Source organism: Kogia breviceps, chromosome X, assembly GCF_026419965.1.
Source record: "Kogia breviceps isolate mKogBre1 chromosome X, mKogBre1 haplotype 1, whole genome shotgun sequence".
NCBI classification, from domain to species: domain Eukaryota; kingdom Metazoa; phylum Chordata; class Mammalia; order Artiodactyla; family Physeteridae; genus Kogia; species Kogia breviceps.
This window is the reverse complement of record NC_081330.1, coordinates 53,293,523-53,312,323: the sequence shown is the minus strand read 5'-3', so window position 1 is coordinate 53,312,323 and position 18,801 is coordinate 53,293,523.

Here is an 18,801-nt window from a genome sequence, read left to right as displayed (position 1 = left end):
AAAGATTTAGTGAATGAAGAAATGTTTTCAAAGAAAAATCTCCAGAATACTTCACTAAGCAAGACAGGCCATTCTCTAGAGATATCAATATGCTTTAATGAAACATAATATTTTACACAGGATAAAAATTTTGTTTAACAATAAGTATACATATCTTTAAAACATCAAATATTCCTTTATATTTTTACTTAAATGTCCTCAGTGGATACCTTCCATGGTTTCTTTGATGGGCATCATTAGATTTCGAGATAGAAAAGTTTCCACTGGCAGTATTCTGCTACCATGGCAGACTCACTAAAGTTGTTTTTAAAAGAGCAAAAAGTTCTTAAAAAAATACTGCATCTCTCTTTTCTTCCCAGTGAATAGATTTTATAATGATCTTCATACTTTGCTTTAGAATTTCAATATGCCAGCTACATCCCTTTAAGGGATCACTTCCTATTCATAACACTCAGGGTAACTACACCAACCTATTATTTGAGGAAAGCTGGGAAATCAATTCTTTTTTCCTGTGAAGGAAGACCCAAGGTTTATTATAAGCATGCTACTATACTGAATTACACTGGGCCCTAAACTGGGGTTTACAAAGGGAACGAGACAATTAAAAGTAAGCTAACAACCACTGCTATTAATGTTTTTAGAAGTGCTGAATGTTTTAAAATAGCAATAGTCTGTTGACAACATCCTTATCTGCAGAGATTGCCATCATTATGGCAGGAATATAGTTACTATCATCATATGGAAAGCGGCACAGTCACTGGAATTTGTTACAATGAAGCTCTGTGCACTGTTCCCAAGTGCTTTTTCTCATCTGAATTTATTTCTACAACTGGGAATAGTGGAACTACGAAATAATGTCACACCTCTCCCGAATTTAGATGGCCCTGACAGTTATATCATATTTAAAAAGTCAAATATAAAAGAATTTGATCTCCAGATTATTTTTAAGTAGTAAATTTAACAATTTTCTTTCCTTCTTCAAGAGTTCTAATTCAAGTGAATGTATTTTTTCCAGTTTTATTGAGATATAATTGACATACAGCTCTGTATAATTTTAAGTTGTACAACATAATGATTTAATTTACATATATTGTGAAGTGATTGCCACAAAAAGTTTATTTAACATCCACCATCTCACATAGATACAAAAAAGAAAAAAAAAATGTTTTTTTCCTTGTGATGAAAACTCTTAGGATCTACTATTTTAATAACTTTTAAATATACCATACAGCAGAGTTAACCATACTCATCACATTGTACATTACATACCTAGTACTTGTGTACCAAAAAATTAATCAATAGTCAATCTGAGAGAGAAATGGAAAATTTTATTCAAGCCAACCTGAGGATTATAACCTGGGAGACAGTCTTTCAGAAAGCTCTAAGGACTGTTCCAAAGAGGTAACAAGGGAGTCCAGTATATATGTGATTTTAGAGAAGGGATACATGCAATTAAGCACACGTCTTAGTAGAAGGTTACCACTATTAGCAAGGAATGGATATCTTAGTTAATGGTTTTAGTGCTTTTCTAAGTATAGAAAGATGCAAGAAACTAAGTTTATGAAATTTACTCCTGAAAATATCTAACTATCTGAAGGCCTGTTCTTCCAGTTTTCCCAGAGCACAAAATGCCTCATCCTGATCTTCACCCTGAATTCCTTTTAGGGCGTATTGTAGGTCAGCAACTGGAGTGGCTAATGACTTGATTCTTGTAGAACTGGATGGTGGACAAAATTGTTTGTTTTACAATCTTCTCCCTTTCAGTCTTAAATTTGACCAATGTTTGAGAGGCATTTTCTGATCAGTATTTCCCATGGCCGTAAGAATGCTCATTCCCAGGCCAAACAAGGATTTTTGCTGATGGACACTCAATATGCTTTTACTGGACTAGACCCTGTTAACAGTAGCCAAAATGCTCTGGATTGCCTGTCTTATTAGTCTGTCATGGTCCACAAAACTGTTCCCTCTTGTTCCTTCTTCCCATACCTAGAGTTACACTATCACAATCATTGGTCTTATAGAACTATATATTAGGTCAGTCATTACAAGTCAGCTAATCATTAATTTTATCTGAGTCTCAGTCACCACTTGGTAATGCAACAAACAATAATCTTGTAAAATAGGCAGAACAAGTAGCATATCCAGTAACATTAACAAGGTCATAAGTAAGTATTTAAGCTAAGAACTTCCATTAGGTGTGGCCCAGTATCTCCCCAGGTCATCTGACCAGTCTGTTCTGCACCAATAGCTATCTGTAAGGGAAATGATCTATTGACATTGTACATAAAGTTCACCAAAGATGTCTGCACATACAAGGTGAGTGATGGGTCATCATGACCGCTTACAGGATTGAGAAAGGAATGTTATCTTTTAAGGAGTTACATGGCTGGTGCCAGAAGATGAAAAATTGATCTTTATGGTTGAGCAGGTATTTCTGCTACTAGGGAGGCCACGTTAACACATAATGCAGAGGCATAATGAGCACTTAGAGGGGAGGAAGGAGGCCCAAATGGGCAGAGAAAAAATTGTTTAATTTTTTCTTGTCTTCCCTCAAAATATGAATTCTTCATTTCATCATACTTATTTATAATTGTAAGTTTGTATCTTTTGACTATCCTCATCAAACTCCCCCTCCCCCCACTTCTGGTAACCACAAATCTAATCTCTTTTACTATGAGGTGTTTTTTTTTTTTTTTTTAATTATTCCACGTAAGTAAGATCATACAGTATTTGTCTTCCTCTGTCCAAATTATTTCTCTTAACAAAATGCCCTCAAGGTGCCTCCATCCATGTTGTCACTAATGGCAGAATTTCCTTCTTTTATGGTTGAATAATATTCCAGTGTATAAATGTACCACATCTTTTTTATTCATATATCAGTCAATAGCCACTTAACTTTTCCCATATCTTGGCTATTGTAAATAATGCTGCTATGAATATGAGGGTGCAGATATCTCTTCAATATACTGTTTTCATTTTCTTTGGATATATTTCCAGATGTAGAACTGCTGGATCATATGGCAGTTCTATTTTTAATTTTTTTGAGGGCTCTCCATATTGTTTTCCATACTGGCTGCACTCATTTACATTCACACCAACATTATATAAGGGTTCCCTTTTCTCCACATCCTTGCCAGCATTTGTTATCTCTTATTTTTTGATGATAGTCATTCTAACACATGTGAGGTGCAATCTCATTGTGGGTTTGACTTGCACTTCCCTTGTGATTAGTGACGTTAAGCACATTTTCATGTACTTCTTGACCATTTGTATATTTTCTTTGGTAAAATGTCTATTCAGGTCCTTTGCCCATTTTGGAATGGATTGTTTGGGCGGGGTTGGCATTGAGTTGTATGGTTTTATCCATTTTTGGATATTAACCCCTTATCAGATATATGGTTTGCAACCATCCTATAGGTTGTCTTTTCATTTTGTTGATTGTTTCTTTTGTGCTGTCATGTTTTTAAACTCATCCCTAGAGAAACTGGCTCAGTATTGGCAGAAAAATATGGAACATATTATATTTGGTTGAAAATATTAACAGAATTCTGAGAATGAAGTAAGTTTTAAGTTGAAAAAGGAAAATGAATGCTTATATCTATTCAAATAGAGAATACAGCACACCTTGGATGATACCATGTGCCAGATATAGTGCCATGGGTTTTATGGATATAATATCATTTAATATATATATAAAGAAATATAGTATCCCTATTTCAGAAGTGAGGAATCTCAACCGCTGATACTTAAAGTGATTTATACAAGTTTATGCTGTTAACAAATGGTAAAGTGTTTAAATGTAGTTTGATTCCTGATGGCTTCTCTTATCCACAATACTACACTGCCTCACAGATGTAGGAAGACTTTCATTTGTTTCATACTAAGAAAGGAAGTCAGGCAAATGAAGGAACAAACTGTGTCTAATAAGTGTGCTGCCTCTAGACATGATGACCAACATGTCGGCTTGCATTCCCGTGAACCACTGCCCCAAAATAATGATTGTTTGACAGGAACACTTTTTCCACTAGGGTGTCAGTTATGTGAGAAGTTGAATTTTTTAAAAAAGAATTGAATTAATGTAACCAATATTTACTTAATCAATTTAAAATACGTCCTTCTTTCTCCAAAATATACTTTCCACTTTCATTAGAATTAATTTAAAATACTGGAAAACTAAGTAGACAAAAGCACTCCATGAACAAAATTGGGGGGATTATTTCATGAAAAAAATTCAAGGACACGCTATTTTTATCTGCCTACTAGGTGATGTGTTTATCCTTTGTAGGGCCTTAACTATACTTACACCCCTACTTCCCTATCGATACTTTTGAGCTTTTTCGGCTGGCAATAAGATACTGGAATGTCCCCCCTGGGCAGAAACCGTTCCGAGCAAACAAGTATGGCGGGTGATAAGAATGATTAAGCCAGAGTTTAAAGGTCGCCCTAGCCAACCATAACTCATGTGACTCAACCCCCCCACCACAAAAACACGAAAATGTAAAGTAGGCATCCGACAGCTAACCAATCAAGGAACTAGAGCCAAGACCCCACTCCGGTAAATGTAAAGTAGGCATCCGACAGCCAACCAATCAAGGAACTAGAGCCAAGTCCCCACTCCGGTCCGGAACAAACAAACCAATGAGAAAAAACCCCTTGATATATCCACACTTTGCATAATGAAAAATGAAAGCTATAAAATGTATGTGATTCCGCTTGGGAGGGGTTCCTCTTCGGCCTCCTGCGTGAGGACCAAGGAACCGCGGTGCACCGGCTCCTAATAAACCTCTTGCGTGTTGCAGCGACTCTCGACTCTTGGCGGTTCTTGGGCGAGCTGGGATCCCTCGGAGACCGTTCAGGTCTTACACCTTCATGGCACTGCACAAACCCCAACCTTTCTAAATGGCTCCTTGACCCTCCTAGAGAGTGTTTGTTAATCTTTCCTTTTATCTGAAAGCAAATTCTTCATGCTTTCCATGACAACTCATACACTGCCCTGAAATTACATTTTCATGTTTACCTTACGACTGTGTATTTTACAGTGCCAGAATTGGGTGTGTATTCATCTTCCTATCTCTACTACTAAATACAATTCCCAATGCATAGGAAGTGCTTAACTATGGCTTAATGAAGAGATGGAAAGTACTCTTGCTGAATTCAGAGTCAGCTCTTCAGTATGGTATTTAAATCTGAAAAAAATTAAGCTCTGCTAAAATACTATATTTGTACTCCAAGAAAATGGAGTTGCTTTCAAATAAATGGTTATAAATGCATTCACAATAATGTGCATTTTTATAAAAATTCAGACAGTATGCATGGCCAAGATATTGCCAAGTAAAATATACGATTAATTTCTTCAATTCCCCCACCCTCTGATGAATATATACACAGTAAGACTATCTAAGAAATTTTTTCATACTCCATACACATTCAAATACATACCAAAATTTAGCTAGATTTTGGTAAAAAGAAAATGTTAAAAGGGAGAGCATTTTGATATTGTTTACTTTTTAAAGTTCTGGATATGATACAACACAAGTTCTGTCTAGGTATTTGAGAAGTACCTTAAGAAAATACTGACAATCTGTTTGTTTCATCATTGAATGGTTCTTCTAGACAAATCCTGGGTTTCCCAAGAATTATGCACACAGTTGCCTTTACTGTTATTATTTTATGGCAATTTGTCTTCAAGTATTTTGGTTTATAGCTATTTTGTGGTCCATCACTAAAGTGCAACAATCTCCACATACAATGTCTAATAGCAATTTTTTAGAAAAATGCTAGGTAATGACAGTGCTAGCTTGACAATGAATGAATGAGAGAAACACTGCTCTACACTTGACTATTTTATCTGCATGTTTTTCTTATAGACTATGGAACAAACCAACTGCTAGCAACAACAAAGTCCCTAACCTATAGTTAGAATAAATTTGTTTTATTATTCATAAACATCTTAGCAACTCTTCCAAATGTATTGTTTCCATAATGTGGGGATGAATAAATTTTTTATAATCATCTTTGGCAATAAAATCCGTATCTAGGTATTCTTTCAAAATGTCTCCTCAAAGCAAATTGCACTTTTAGGTATTTTTTCCTACCTATGTCCTTCCTATAAAATGCTCCCAAGTCAATCTCTATAAAAAGCTCCTAAATCAATCTCACAGTAATTAATTTGTAACATACAACACCAGTGTTCCAATAGAGGGCACTATTCTAAATAGGAGATTATTGTATAAGCACACAACTAATGATAGTTAAATTGCTGGAAATTAATTATTTCTTATGGGACACTATATTGATTAGTATTGAGATCTAATTATGTGAAAATTTTATTTTTTTTCAAAAAGGAATTTATTAAAATAAAATTAGTGATCAGATACCAACTTGATGATTTTGCCAGACTGTTGACATGGGATTAGAATTCCAGGAAAGGATCCAGTGTTTTCAAAAACGTTAAATATTGCTTATTTCACAATAAGAGTTTTAAATAATTTACATTTTGAGCTTTCTTATGGTACTAATAATGTTAATAATTAAATGCCCTTCAAAACATAATTTCACTAATATCTAATGAAACTCATAGGACTATCTTGTAAATATATATTAGAACAGCTTCAAAAACTGTCACCTATGGTTTTAGCATAAGACATAGCACAAATTTGACAGACTAATACATTTCCTTTCTCAGCCTCCTAACTAGCGTCTGGAATTATTCATGGGCATAACCACTTTAGAGCTCATTTTGGTTTCTTAAATATGACCTTTTATTCTGAAATGAGTTTAGTTCTATTAAAAAATGGATTAATGTAAAATGGAATACATGTATATTCTTTAATAGCCATAAAGAGGGTAAAAATTTTTTTTATTGCTTGAGGTATTTAAAGGAAGCAGAAAAAGAGGGGGTTGAAAACAAAGTGATTAGGAAATAAAGTCTTCAGATCTAAGATTTACAGGGTAATCCTTTTCCAAAAATGTATCCATTTATGTTTTCAAAAAGATGTCATTACTTTAATATTCAGTAACTTTGCAATTAATATTGACTCTGTTATAATAACTATTGCATATATCTGCTTTTTCATAAGTATTCATCTTTGACAGCCTGCTATGTTTTTTTCTGGTTTTCTAATTAATGAGCTTTTCTCACCTTGTGATTATCTAATTTTCACTTAATTGTTTTATAGTAATAAAGTTCATCTTACATTCTTCTCCCATAAGGATTAGATTTTTTTAATGCAACAAATCATCTTGTAGAGCTGAAAATGATGCATTTTATTAGGATGGTTTCTCTTCCTCTGAGATTTAGAAGACTACAATTTCAACTGAAGGTTGGAAAGGTCATTATAAGTCTCCTATATTCAGTTGTTCATCATTTATTGAATGTCATACATAAACTTTCATTGGAAAACAATATTTTCCAGGAAAAAGAAAACAACAGAAAACAATATTAAACCAAATCTATTTCCTTGTTATAAAACTATTGATGTGAGATCTCTTTCATGCTCAATTTTTCACTCAACATATTCTACAATTTATTTTACTACTTCTACATCTCATTAACAAGTGCTCAAACACATTCTGTGCTATTTATTACAAAGTACAATAACTAAAAACATTTTTAAATGAATATTTTTCTTATTATGTCCATCTTTTACTTTGATATGAATTTTTACATTAATGGCATATTTTCAATAAGGACAAAACTTCTTTTATTTGTGATACCAAATACATTACTACAAGAAGAATTTGGATATTAAGCATAAAGCTGTGGCAACCATGTAAATTAATACATACATTTTAATATGGTCACCATTTAGAATGAGAACAATTATTTAGACCTAATTTTTGTATCATGACTTTACTGTATCTAAAAACAAAAAAGTAGTGTGGGCTTTTAGGTAAGGGCTCTACATATAAGGTTTTTACCCTTAAGGGGTCTAGCTCAACTCTTTTTATCAGAATAAAGTTTGTTTCAGTCACATACATACTTCAAGAGAAACCGCTAATCTATATTTTTCTTAAAGATCACTTTAGAATATTGAAAATTATCAATTTGTTATCTTTGTGTATTTAATATTAGTTCACCTGGTTTAATATACAAATATGAGGATGATCAATAATCACTCAGCTATGTAATAACTGATACTTTCCTGTCAACACTTGAGGTGAAATGAAAACTTAAGTACTATATAATCTGAGCCTCCAAATTTGTGGATTCTCTAATGTATACATCCACCTAAACTTTGAGTAAAATTTCCCTTCAAATATGATTCACTAATTCTCATTAGTGCTTAATGTTTTTAAACAATAATTAGCACAGTTGTTTTTGATACTCAGTATTTAGTAGTTATTAATGAGAAAGACCAATGAAACTTCAAGATGGGTAGACTTTAGATTTTGTATAATAAATATTGTCATTTAGGTTTGAGAGGTTATTTTTTAAAATAATAATAGCAACTCAATTACTTACTGCCTTTTGTGTAGTTAGAAACTTAACTATAATCAGTAGCTATGAGATTTTAATATAAAATGACAGAACATTTCATGTTTCAGTTGTAAAATCTCTACTTCTGATATAATCTCCATTAGCCCTGAACACTGTTGTTACTGTAGCTTCATTTGGCTAGAAAATTGCCAACAAGAGCCCCTCTAATGACTAATGCAGTTGCAAAACACCATAAGCATCCCAGTCTGATTAGTTTCATGAAAGGGAGGATGAGTTATCTCATGAATAGTGTATTATTATGAAAAACAGGGAGACATTGTTGCTATGGTGTTTTCTTGGTGCTAAAACAAGGTATAATGAATTAGAGGACTGGGCAAGTAATATTTGTTCTGACAGGACCAAATTATGGTCATGCAGTAACAATAAGAAACCACCACCATCTCAGATGATATAAGAAGTTTTAAGATGTGAAAGAAATTTGGCTAAGTCATAAATTTCAGAAAATGTTTCATGTATCAAACTATTTGAAGGAAAGTGAATTTCTAAAAGGCATTACATTTCTACTAGTTCAATAGCAACATATCTGTATAAGGAAACATGACATTTTGTCAATGTTCAATAATGTTCAATGTCAGAGGTGTTTGAGTTTTTCACCAAGAGGAGAACTTGTCTTTTTCCTAAAAAATCTAAAATTGCCATTGGAGGTGGTTGTAGCATTGTGAACTCTTCCCTGAAGACTAAAGTTCATGACTCAATAGTGAAGTCTCTGAGGAGAGAATTGATGCAGAAAGGCAGATAAAGAAGGACATTTACTGGATAGAAAATGATATATACAAAGATATGAGGATGAGAAAAATTAAGACATTCATGATAAAGTAGTTAGGTATGGAGAAGGAAGTGTTCACTGAGGAAATAGATTTTATATGGGACTGGGATGGCAGCCAATGCCAGATCACACCAGGCCTCACATGCTAAGCTAAGGAGCTCATTGAATAATTTTTAGTAGTACTGACATTGTCTGATTTGTATTTTTTTTAAAAAATCACTAAAGTAGCAGAGTGAAAAACTGATTGAAGGGGATCAATACTGGAGATAAAAACATTGGTTAGGCATGTTTTGCCATGATCTAGGTAAGAGTAGTTATACTAAGGCAATGTCAGTGAAGATGGAAATCAGAGGACAGATTGTGAAAATATTTAAATGAAGAATTTATCAATTATGTTGAACAAATGATGTGAAAGGTGAAAGAAAGAAAAGAGGCTAGGAAACTACCAGATATCTATCTTGAGTAGGTGGTGAAATAACTGTAACATCTGGAGGGACGATGGTAAATTTGATTTAGTAGCCATTACATGAGAATGCAAGTGGGACATGCCAGTGGATATACTGTGAATAAAAGTGTGATCACAGGAGAAACTTCAGGAGAGAAATCACCTTAAGAGTCATTTGCCATTAGATTCTAGTTGAATTCATGGCTGCAGATGAGATTACATGGTGCTATGCTGGTGTCATAGCTGTTGTGAATGGAGAGAAAAATAACCTTTTTTTAAAAAAAGGCAGCGACAGGAGTATCTGTTGTCATTTAGGAGGAAATTTGCTTATGTTTTGATTACTTCTTATACTTTTTGTTCTATATTTTGCTATAATTTTTATTCTTTTGTAATACTGTATAATATAGTACATGTCTTCTTTCACTAAACAAACATTCAATATGAAATATTGATTTGATTTTGACTCTTGCCTAGTACGATGATAGACTATTCCTAGTCCATTTTCATAGAGGCATTTACATAATCTCTGACTAGTCCCTTTCTTCAAAACATAGAAAAATAATAGATTTTCACTTAGGAATAATTTTCTAAAATGTGAACGTTGTATAATGTGGAATTGGCTTTCAAATAATCCAGTGAGAAAGAAAGTGGCGTGTAGTGTTATAGATGAAACTAGATTTGCGGTGAGTTGACAAGCTTTAAAACTGGACGATGAATACATTAGGGTTCATTAGTATCTTCTATTTTTATATATGTTTGAAATTTTCCATAATAAAAAGCTTAAAATATTATAAGTAATCCTGCACATATAAAATGCACCATAAACATTAACTAAAATGAAAATTTTGGACAGTTAATATAAACCATTGATCAGCAGTTACTAAATAAAAGAGGTTCCTAAGGGATGATGGTTAAAAGTAGTCTCCCATAACAGGGAAATACCCAGAAGAAACCCACAGGGTGACAGCCATGAAGAGGAGCCCAAAGTCCCCACTCATGAGGGACTCAGGTCGATCCTACTGAGACATGAACTTTCACGGGAGCCTCTCCCACAGCCACACACGCGCGTGAAGGTGCCTGCATGAGTTTACTCTTTTCAGCTTTGCCAGCATCATAGAAAGCGAAAACTCTACCTGAATGTGTGTTGATAACGTGGAGCCCCTTACAGAACGGGCTGCACCAGTACTGTCTAACATGGAAAGGCGAATAACACCCAATAGTAGGTTTTTAAATACACTTACGCGGTTTTAAAAGTATGTAAACACAACAAGAAAGGAACTTCTCTGCGTCTCCAAGGAGACCATGTTTTGTTTTTGTTTTTTTCTAAGTATAGAATGGTGTTTAGAAACCACGTACTAATATATAATAAATGGATTTGTTAAAATGAGGGGGGAAAATGTAGTCTCCCATGAGGAAAAAAAGAATACAGCATCTAAGTGCTCATGCATTTTATACAGGCTAATTTTACACACATTGTCATGATTTGAAGTCAGATCTTTGATACATTCAAATCAATTTGCCAGAACAATGCATAAAATGATTAAGAATGTAAGTTGAATCTGGATGGACTTGGTTTTCATATTGTGATTATTTTCCCTATTTAGTTTCTGCTGTGATAACCATATCAAACCTAATAGTACTGAAGCCCATGGTACGCTTTTAAAAAATAAGTTAAAAAGCAAGGCTTATTTTACTATAAACTAGAAATATATTTCAACAACTTTATTCATTTTAACCTTAATTATACTTGTATCTTTCAAACTTTGGAGCCCATAACTATTGCATTTTTTCTTTCTTTTTTAGTTGTAGAAAAGGTAAATTAACAATCTTCCATCCTGTGATTAAAATATTCAAGAATAAACTTTGCAAATGAAAGAGATAATTATTTATTAATTATTATGGATAGTTAGTTCATGAAATGTGTTCTTCCAATGGATGAAGGCACCTTCTGCCATCCCACATGCCTAATATCTATTTAGATAAAGTAAACTATAAAATAGCACAAGTGAAGCAAACTCTGCAATCATCACTTGACTCAACTGGGAATATTATAAGTAATTAGAATTTTTTAAATAATTAGCTATGACATTTGTTTTATAAACAGTAGTATATTATGATAAAAGAAGGTATCTAAAGGATTCTATAGTTGTTTTCTCAAAGGTTAATCCAAGAAAACTTTGCAATAGTATGTATTGAGCTTGTTAAAAATGCTATTTCCACCTCACTGCAGTAGACCTGCTGGAACAGAATTTCTGTAGTCAGTACTCAAGAATATGCATTTTAGTACAGTGCTCATAGTGATTTTTATGCTCACTAAGTCTTTAAAGTCACTGTGCTAGAAGCTAAGATGATGTAAAAGAAATTCTAGTTAAAACAGCTATTCAGTGAAGGTTCTTTAAATTTCTACAGCAATCTCCACTCTATAATGGATAAAGCAAGGTTAGAGAATTTTATTCACTTTCTCAGGCCATACTAAACAATTGACACAGGCAATTTGGAGCATGCCTAGAAAAAGAATAGTTAACTTGGCTCATAACTGGCGATCAATATGTATTTGTTGAAATAATGAATATAATGTAAACAGACTTATTTTTGTTTCAGTTTCCCTTTGTTATCAGCACAAGATGTTATCTTCAGTAATGTGGAAACAGTCATTTACTAAGCATCTACCATGTAAAGCACTATGTGGAGGGTTCTAGAAATATGACCAACTGAGCTACTCCCAAACAGAAATGATAGAAAAATACATTTTCTTGTATAGTAGGTTGTTTTGGATTTCTGTAAATACATTTCACTTTAATGCATCTAGTCTATGTTGTTTCCCTTAAAAACAGGTTGATAAAACTGCATAAGCATTATCATTAATATATAATGTTAGATAAAAAATGTTTTGTTGTAGTACTTCGCTGGAAAAATGGAGCAAATGGGAGAAAGGAAGGTAATAAAATGGATGTTTTAGCGTCATAAAAAAAACCAATTTTCCCAATGTGACAGATTCTAATGTAAGTTCACCACACTCATTACTTTCTTCTTGGCACACATATACATTTTTCAGCCTTCCTGGCTTAATTTAAGTGGGATCTTGTGTCTGATTTCTGGGTAATAGAATGGGGGTGGCAGTGTTGGGCACTACTTCCAAAGCTATCCAATAAAAATCTCCCACTGTGATCAGCCATGGTGTTTTCTGCAGTGACTTTAGAAGTTATGTGTTGAAGACAGAGGAGCCACAAGATGGAAGGAGTCCGAATCCTGAATCACCACTTAGATGAAAGCTGTCAGATAATCTGAAACCTTTGTTTTTCACTTTACATAGATGTCAAGCCACTTATGTTTGGGGATTTGTCTGTTACCATAGCTACCAAATCTTATTTAACATAAATTAGTTCTTTGAAATGGCAAGATTCCACAACAGAACCTAAAATTTCATTACTTTAACAGTCAGACAGTGAGCAGTAAGGTAACTGATTTGGGGGTTGAAAAGATGAATACCCATGATACACAGTGGCAAAACATCTTTGTAAAAAATTGTTGCTTGCTGTAACTTGGAAGGTAAACCATATGCTCATTGAGCCTATAGCTCTAAAGAGTAAGAGTTGGAGTCAGAGTCATACTGTGCCTTGTTTTTATTTGCTGTTTTTAGAAAGTATGAAAAGACATAAGCTTAGAAAAGAATTGGCCAGTTTGCAAGCAAAAATAACCTGTGTATTTCAAGATCTTCAAAAAGCAGTACTCTGGAAGTTCTTTCCACACCATAAAGGTTTACTAGAAAGACTGCCTATCTATCCAAGAGAGTCAAAAGGAAAATAGTTTTAAACTAAATCATTGAAATTTGGAGACATGTATTATGACCAGTAGTGAATTCCAAAGAAACAGAAGACTTAGTCCTTTAATTTAGGAAAGTTAAAATCCAGTTGAAGAGAAAAAATAAAATAAAAACACATTTTGAAAGTAATTACAAACAAATCTAACTCAACCAAGATAATTATACATTTCATTGCATGGGAGTCCTCTAAATGATGGTTAGTGATGAACAAATTATTAGATTCTGTGATCTTAACTGTAGTGAGAAACAAAACCCAACAAATCAATAAGCACAATACTAGTATAAGGGTTTTCTTTTCTTTTTTAACATATTTATTGGAGTATAATTCCTTTACAATGGTGTGTTAGTTTCTGCTGTATAACAAAGTGAATCAGCTATATATATATATATATATATATATCCCCATATCTCCTCCCTCTTGCATCTCCCTCCCACCTGCCCTATCCCATCCCTCTAGGTGGACACAAAGCACCGAGCTGATCTCCCTGTGCTATGCGGCTGCTTCCCACTAGCTATCCATTTTACGTTTCCTAGTGTATATATGTCCATGCCACTCTCTCACTTCATCCCAGCTTACCCTGCCCCCTCCCTGTATCCTCAAGTCCATTCTCTACATCTGTATAAGTTTCATACTACATACTGAGAGATGCAGGGTAAAGAGCATCTAAAAGAAGAGACAAATTTATCCTAGATGTGGATTTTAAGCCAAGTGTTTAAGAAAGTGATGAGCATGATTGGTAAAAAAGAAAGGTATTGGAACTTCCCTGGTGGTCCAGTGGCTAACACTCTGCACTCCCAAGGCAGAGGGTGTGGGTTCTATCCCTGGTCAAGGAACCAGCTCCAACATGCTGCAGCTAAGTAGGAGTTTGCATGCCACAACTAAAGATACTGCATGCTGCAATGATGATCCCACGTGCCACAACTAAGACCCGACACAGACAAATAAATAAATAAATATTTTAAAATATATATATTTTTTTAAAAAAGAAAGCTATCAGAGGAATATTTCATCTTTATAATTGTAAAAAAATTTAAAATATGTGATATCTTAATGGAGTCAAGTAGGGACATGCAAACCCATTTGCCTAATATTAGTGCCTTGTCCTAGTGACAAGTAATGGAAAAATAGCTAATATCTGCAACCATACTAACATGCTAACATTGGTTTGTGGTGGGAGGGAGTTGTGAATTGGGAATGTAGATAGGTACTTATAGCCTGAAACTCTAGAATTCCCATTCAAAGATATTTTAAAATCATATTGGACCATACACTATTATGGAAAAGAAACAAAGATGGGTTAATTATACTGAAATAATATTCAGTTATGTCCTTTCCTCTTCCATCCCACTGCCTTTGCATTAGTGACACAGATCTAGTAGACAGTGTCAACAGCTTCCTAAACCACTTTTACTGCCTGCCCACACAGTCCTCCAACACTTACCTCCCACCTCCCCATGCATCTACCCTGCTCATTGACGTCAAGGAAATCTTTCTCAAATGCCTATTTGAGTTATCTGCTTTAAATTACTCATTTGTAGCACCCTATCACCTATAGGATAAATTATAAAACACTTAGAGTGGTATGCAAAGTCACTTAGAGAGACAGACAAGACATTGACTAATTTTTCATCTCCTCTTACTCCACTTTTCTCATGAATCCTGTACTGAACCATTAGCTGCTGCATGACACCATAATCTTTTTTATATCTCTGTGCCTTCACGTACACTATTCTCCCTATCCAAAATGAACCATCCACCAACTGTCTTCGTTTGGGGACTTAAGCATTGTCTTCTATATGGAGGTTACCCAAGTACTGCCTTCACTCAAGAATATATACATATCTAATTTGGGGGGATACAAAAGGCTCTGAGCCCTTTGTAAATTGACTTTATCACACTGTATTTCAATTTTCTACATGTTTATCTCCTATTAGACTTTGAGAGTTTTTAAGGCAATGACCATATCTGATTCATCTTTTTTTTTTTTTTTTTTTTTGCGGTACGCAGGCTCTCACTGTTGTGGCCTCTCCCATTGTGGAACACAGGCTCCGGAAATGCAGGCTCAGTGGCCATGGCTCACGGACCCAGCCGCTCCGCGGCATGTGGGATCTTCCCGGGCCGGGGCACGAACCCGTATCCCCAGCATCGTCAGATGGACTCTCAACCACTGCGCCAGGTGGACTCTCTTCACTGCACCACCAGGGAAGCCCTGATTCATCTTGATTGTAGAGTGTTCAACACAGAGTAGGTGCACAGTAAATTATGGCAAAATACATTTCTGATTATTAATGTAACACAAATAAACAGGAAACAACATAAATGAACAAGGGCTCAAGGCCGAGTCTGTTTTCTCTCTTTCATACTAGTTATCTAGGAAAGGAATAGAATTGATATCTTGGGAACATGACTACAATTAGTTAACAAAAGCATGGAGGGAACAATGTAGCCCATTATGAACAGAAATGTATGCCCTACAATTAAGCCATATAAAAATGTATTTCTTTCCATTAGAGAATTTATTAGTTTGAAGTTTGACCTTTAATAGCTTCAAAATGTAAACCACTAGTTTACATTTTATCAAAAACTTAAAAGATGAAGAAAAATAATTTGTAAAATGGATGAGTTAAATTAGATCAGGAATGACCCAGTTTCCTCCACTCTTTAAAAACATTCACTGTCTTTGCATATGTTTTTATGGTTTTCCTCCATATTAATCAAATAGTAGGATATAGGGGATTTCCAGGGAACAGACTGCCTAAGCACTAAATACCATTCACATGCTACTCAGCTTTTGATTCCAGAGAATCAAAGGTGTCCTGTTGAGCAGTCTTGTGTGAATGAGAATAAGGTCTTGAATAAATTGCTCACAAAATCCATGCTAAACTAATCCCCCAATGGCTCCCAGTGGTCACATATGTCTTTTACACAAACCCCTGCAATGTTTCACCGACCTCGTGGGCCTCCCACACCTCAGAGAATGGGTCAGTGGAGTCATTTGCCTATTTTTTTTAAGAAAATTAAAAACACTTTCTGAATTTAGGCTAAGTACCATGTAATCTCTGTCATGCACATAAATGTGATAATTATTGCAGCTGGGCCTATAGGCCACTTCTTATTAGAAAAGCTTCATTAACTTACAAGATTTCTAAAAACTCAATATATTTAGTTTGTTCATGCTGCCACACTCTTATTAATAATCATCCACTATTGAACCTGCCAAAAAGAAACACATCAAATGTTTTTTTTAGTTATTTAAAATAATGATAATATTTGTACATTTTAAGACATTGAGATGCAACAATCCTATACATTCTAAGCCTTTAGTAGCACATTTCATAAGTGCAAGTGAGAATCAAATATATTGGTAATCAGGAGAATAATTGTTAGTTTGTTCAGTCTCAGTCACTTTACTACTTTTCATTTTAAATAAATATGTACATATTAAAGTCAGAACAAGCTACTACTTCAGAAAATAAGAAGAAATAAAATATTTCTTCAAATGCTACTTCAATTTTATCATTAAGGTTTTCTTGATTTTAATGTTTTAAATTATCATGCATTTATGCATTTCCTGATCTATTCACTTTCTATATATTTGCTATCTGAGCCAGAAATGACATTTAATATTACCTTTATTGTACTTAGTCATTTTATTGTCAATTTTCCTGATCTCCATTCAAGGAAGAACAAAAGAAGGGGAGGTTTAAATGGCAGAATAAGCATTTTAAAGTTGAGTCATCCTTCCTGATAGTAAATAAAACAAAGAAGATAACATCAAAGAAATGGCTAGAAGTGGAAAGATTAAGAGTTTTTGCTTCCACTTTGCTACTAACCAGTTCTGCGACCATAGGCATACAATCAAATCTCTGTTCCTCAATAGTCTCATCAGTTAAAATGGCATGTTTGGCTTCTCATTTCCCTGAGTTGATGGCTAGTCTATAGGGTTAATTCTTTGTACTAGGCCAAAGGAAAAAAAGTTAAGGATGGATAAGGTAAGAATGTGTACCTCATTATTTTAAGTCATTATTTATATGTTATGTATTATTATTATTTTAAATCAAAACACATATAAAATGATCAGAGAAATGAGCATGAGAGAACAGGTGATGAAAGAGCAAAAACTATTCATGAATTAACCATCTAATTTTGCACAAAGGTCAATGTTATCCGTTTAATGTGCATATCTACTTTTTTGGGAAGGTCTCCTCCAAGGTCTCTACTGTTGCCTCAGGATATTATAAGATAGCTGAGAATGTTTGTAAAGATGTAGTTAGTATTATAAGCTAGGACTGTGGATGGCTTAATACATAACCAAGAAAGGAACCTATAGGATTATAAAGACATGCACTGATCTTAAACATCTTGAAAAAAAAAAAAAAAATATATATATATATATATATTATTATTACGTTCCTCCAGTAACTAAATGCTTCAGTTACCCACGGAGGTGGTGGTTCTTGACAGCAACACAAATGTGAGGAGAGTTAAAATATTTTGGAAAAGAATTACAAGAGTATCAACACATATATAAGATGATATGCAGTCTTGTACTATCTTTAAAAGAAATTATATTCTGGTTTTAATAAAATAATTTCTGGAAACAGAGGTAATTTTCAGTTCTAGGATTCTGTATTATTATCTTGGAGTTAAACAACGTCTTTCCCCAAAGGGATTAGGTTACTTGTCTCTACATTTCTAAAAGTCTTGAGAAAGTATTTTTTAAAAGATCCTCACAAACTTCAGTGCCCACAGGGAGAAAAAAATACAAAGATTTGGGCCACTTGCCTATTCCTTGTTCTTTATAAATATGTGTTGTAGCTGAGCAAGAAACCCTATTATACCTTAGTCAGTTAGCAGTCACACAATTATTTGTCCAATTATTTTCAATTTTATATTTTCGAACATTTGCTTCCTCAGTGGTCTCCACTTTGCTTTATCTAAGATTTAGAAAAAGAAGAAAAAAACAGGTGTTTTTATACATTTTTAATAATTAAAAAACATTTCCTAAATGCATATTATGGATGAGAAAGTAATCCAAGTTACTACTTCATCCAGTCTAACAAGATCCAAACATGTATAGGCAATTTGTTCTGTGAAAAGTAGAATAACATAGAATACTACAGGTTGCCATTGTAATCTAGATCATTCAAAATTACTTATACATAACTAAAACAGATATCAGGCCTCACTTTAGTAAATGAAATGTTTCTATCATTAGACAATATCCAAGATGCAGGCTTTTAAAAAATAGAGTGAAATTTCTGCA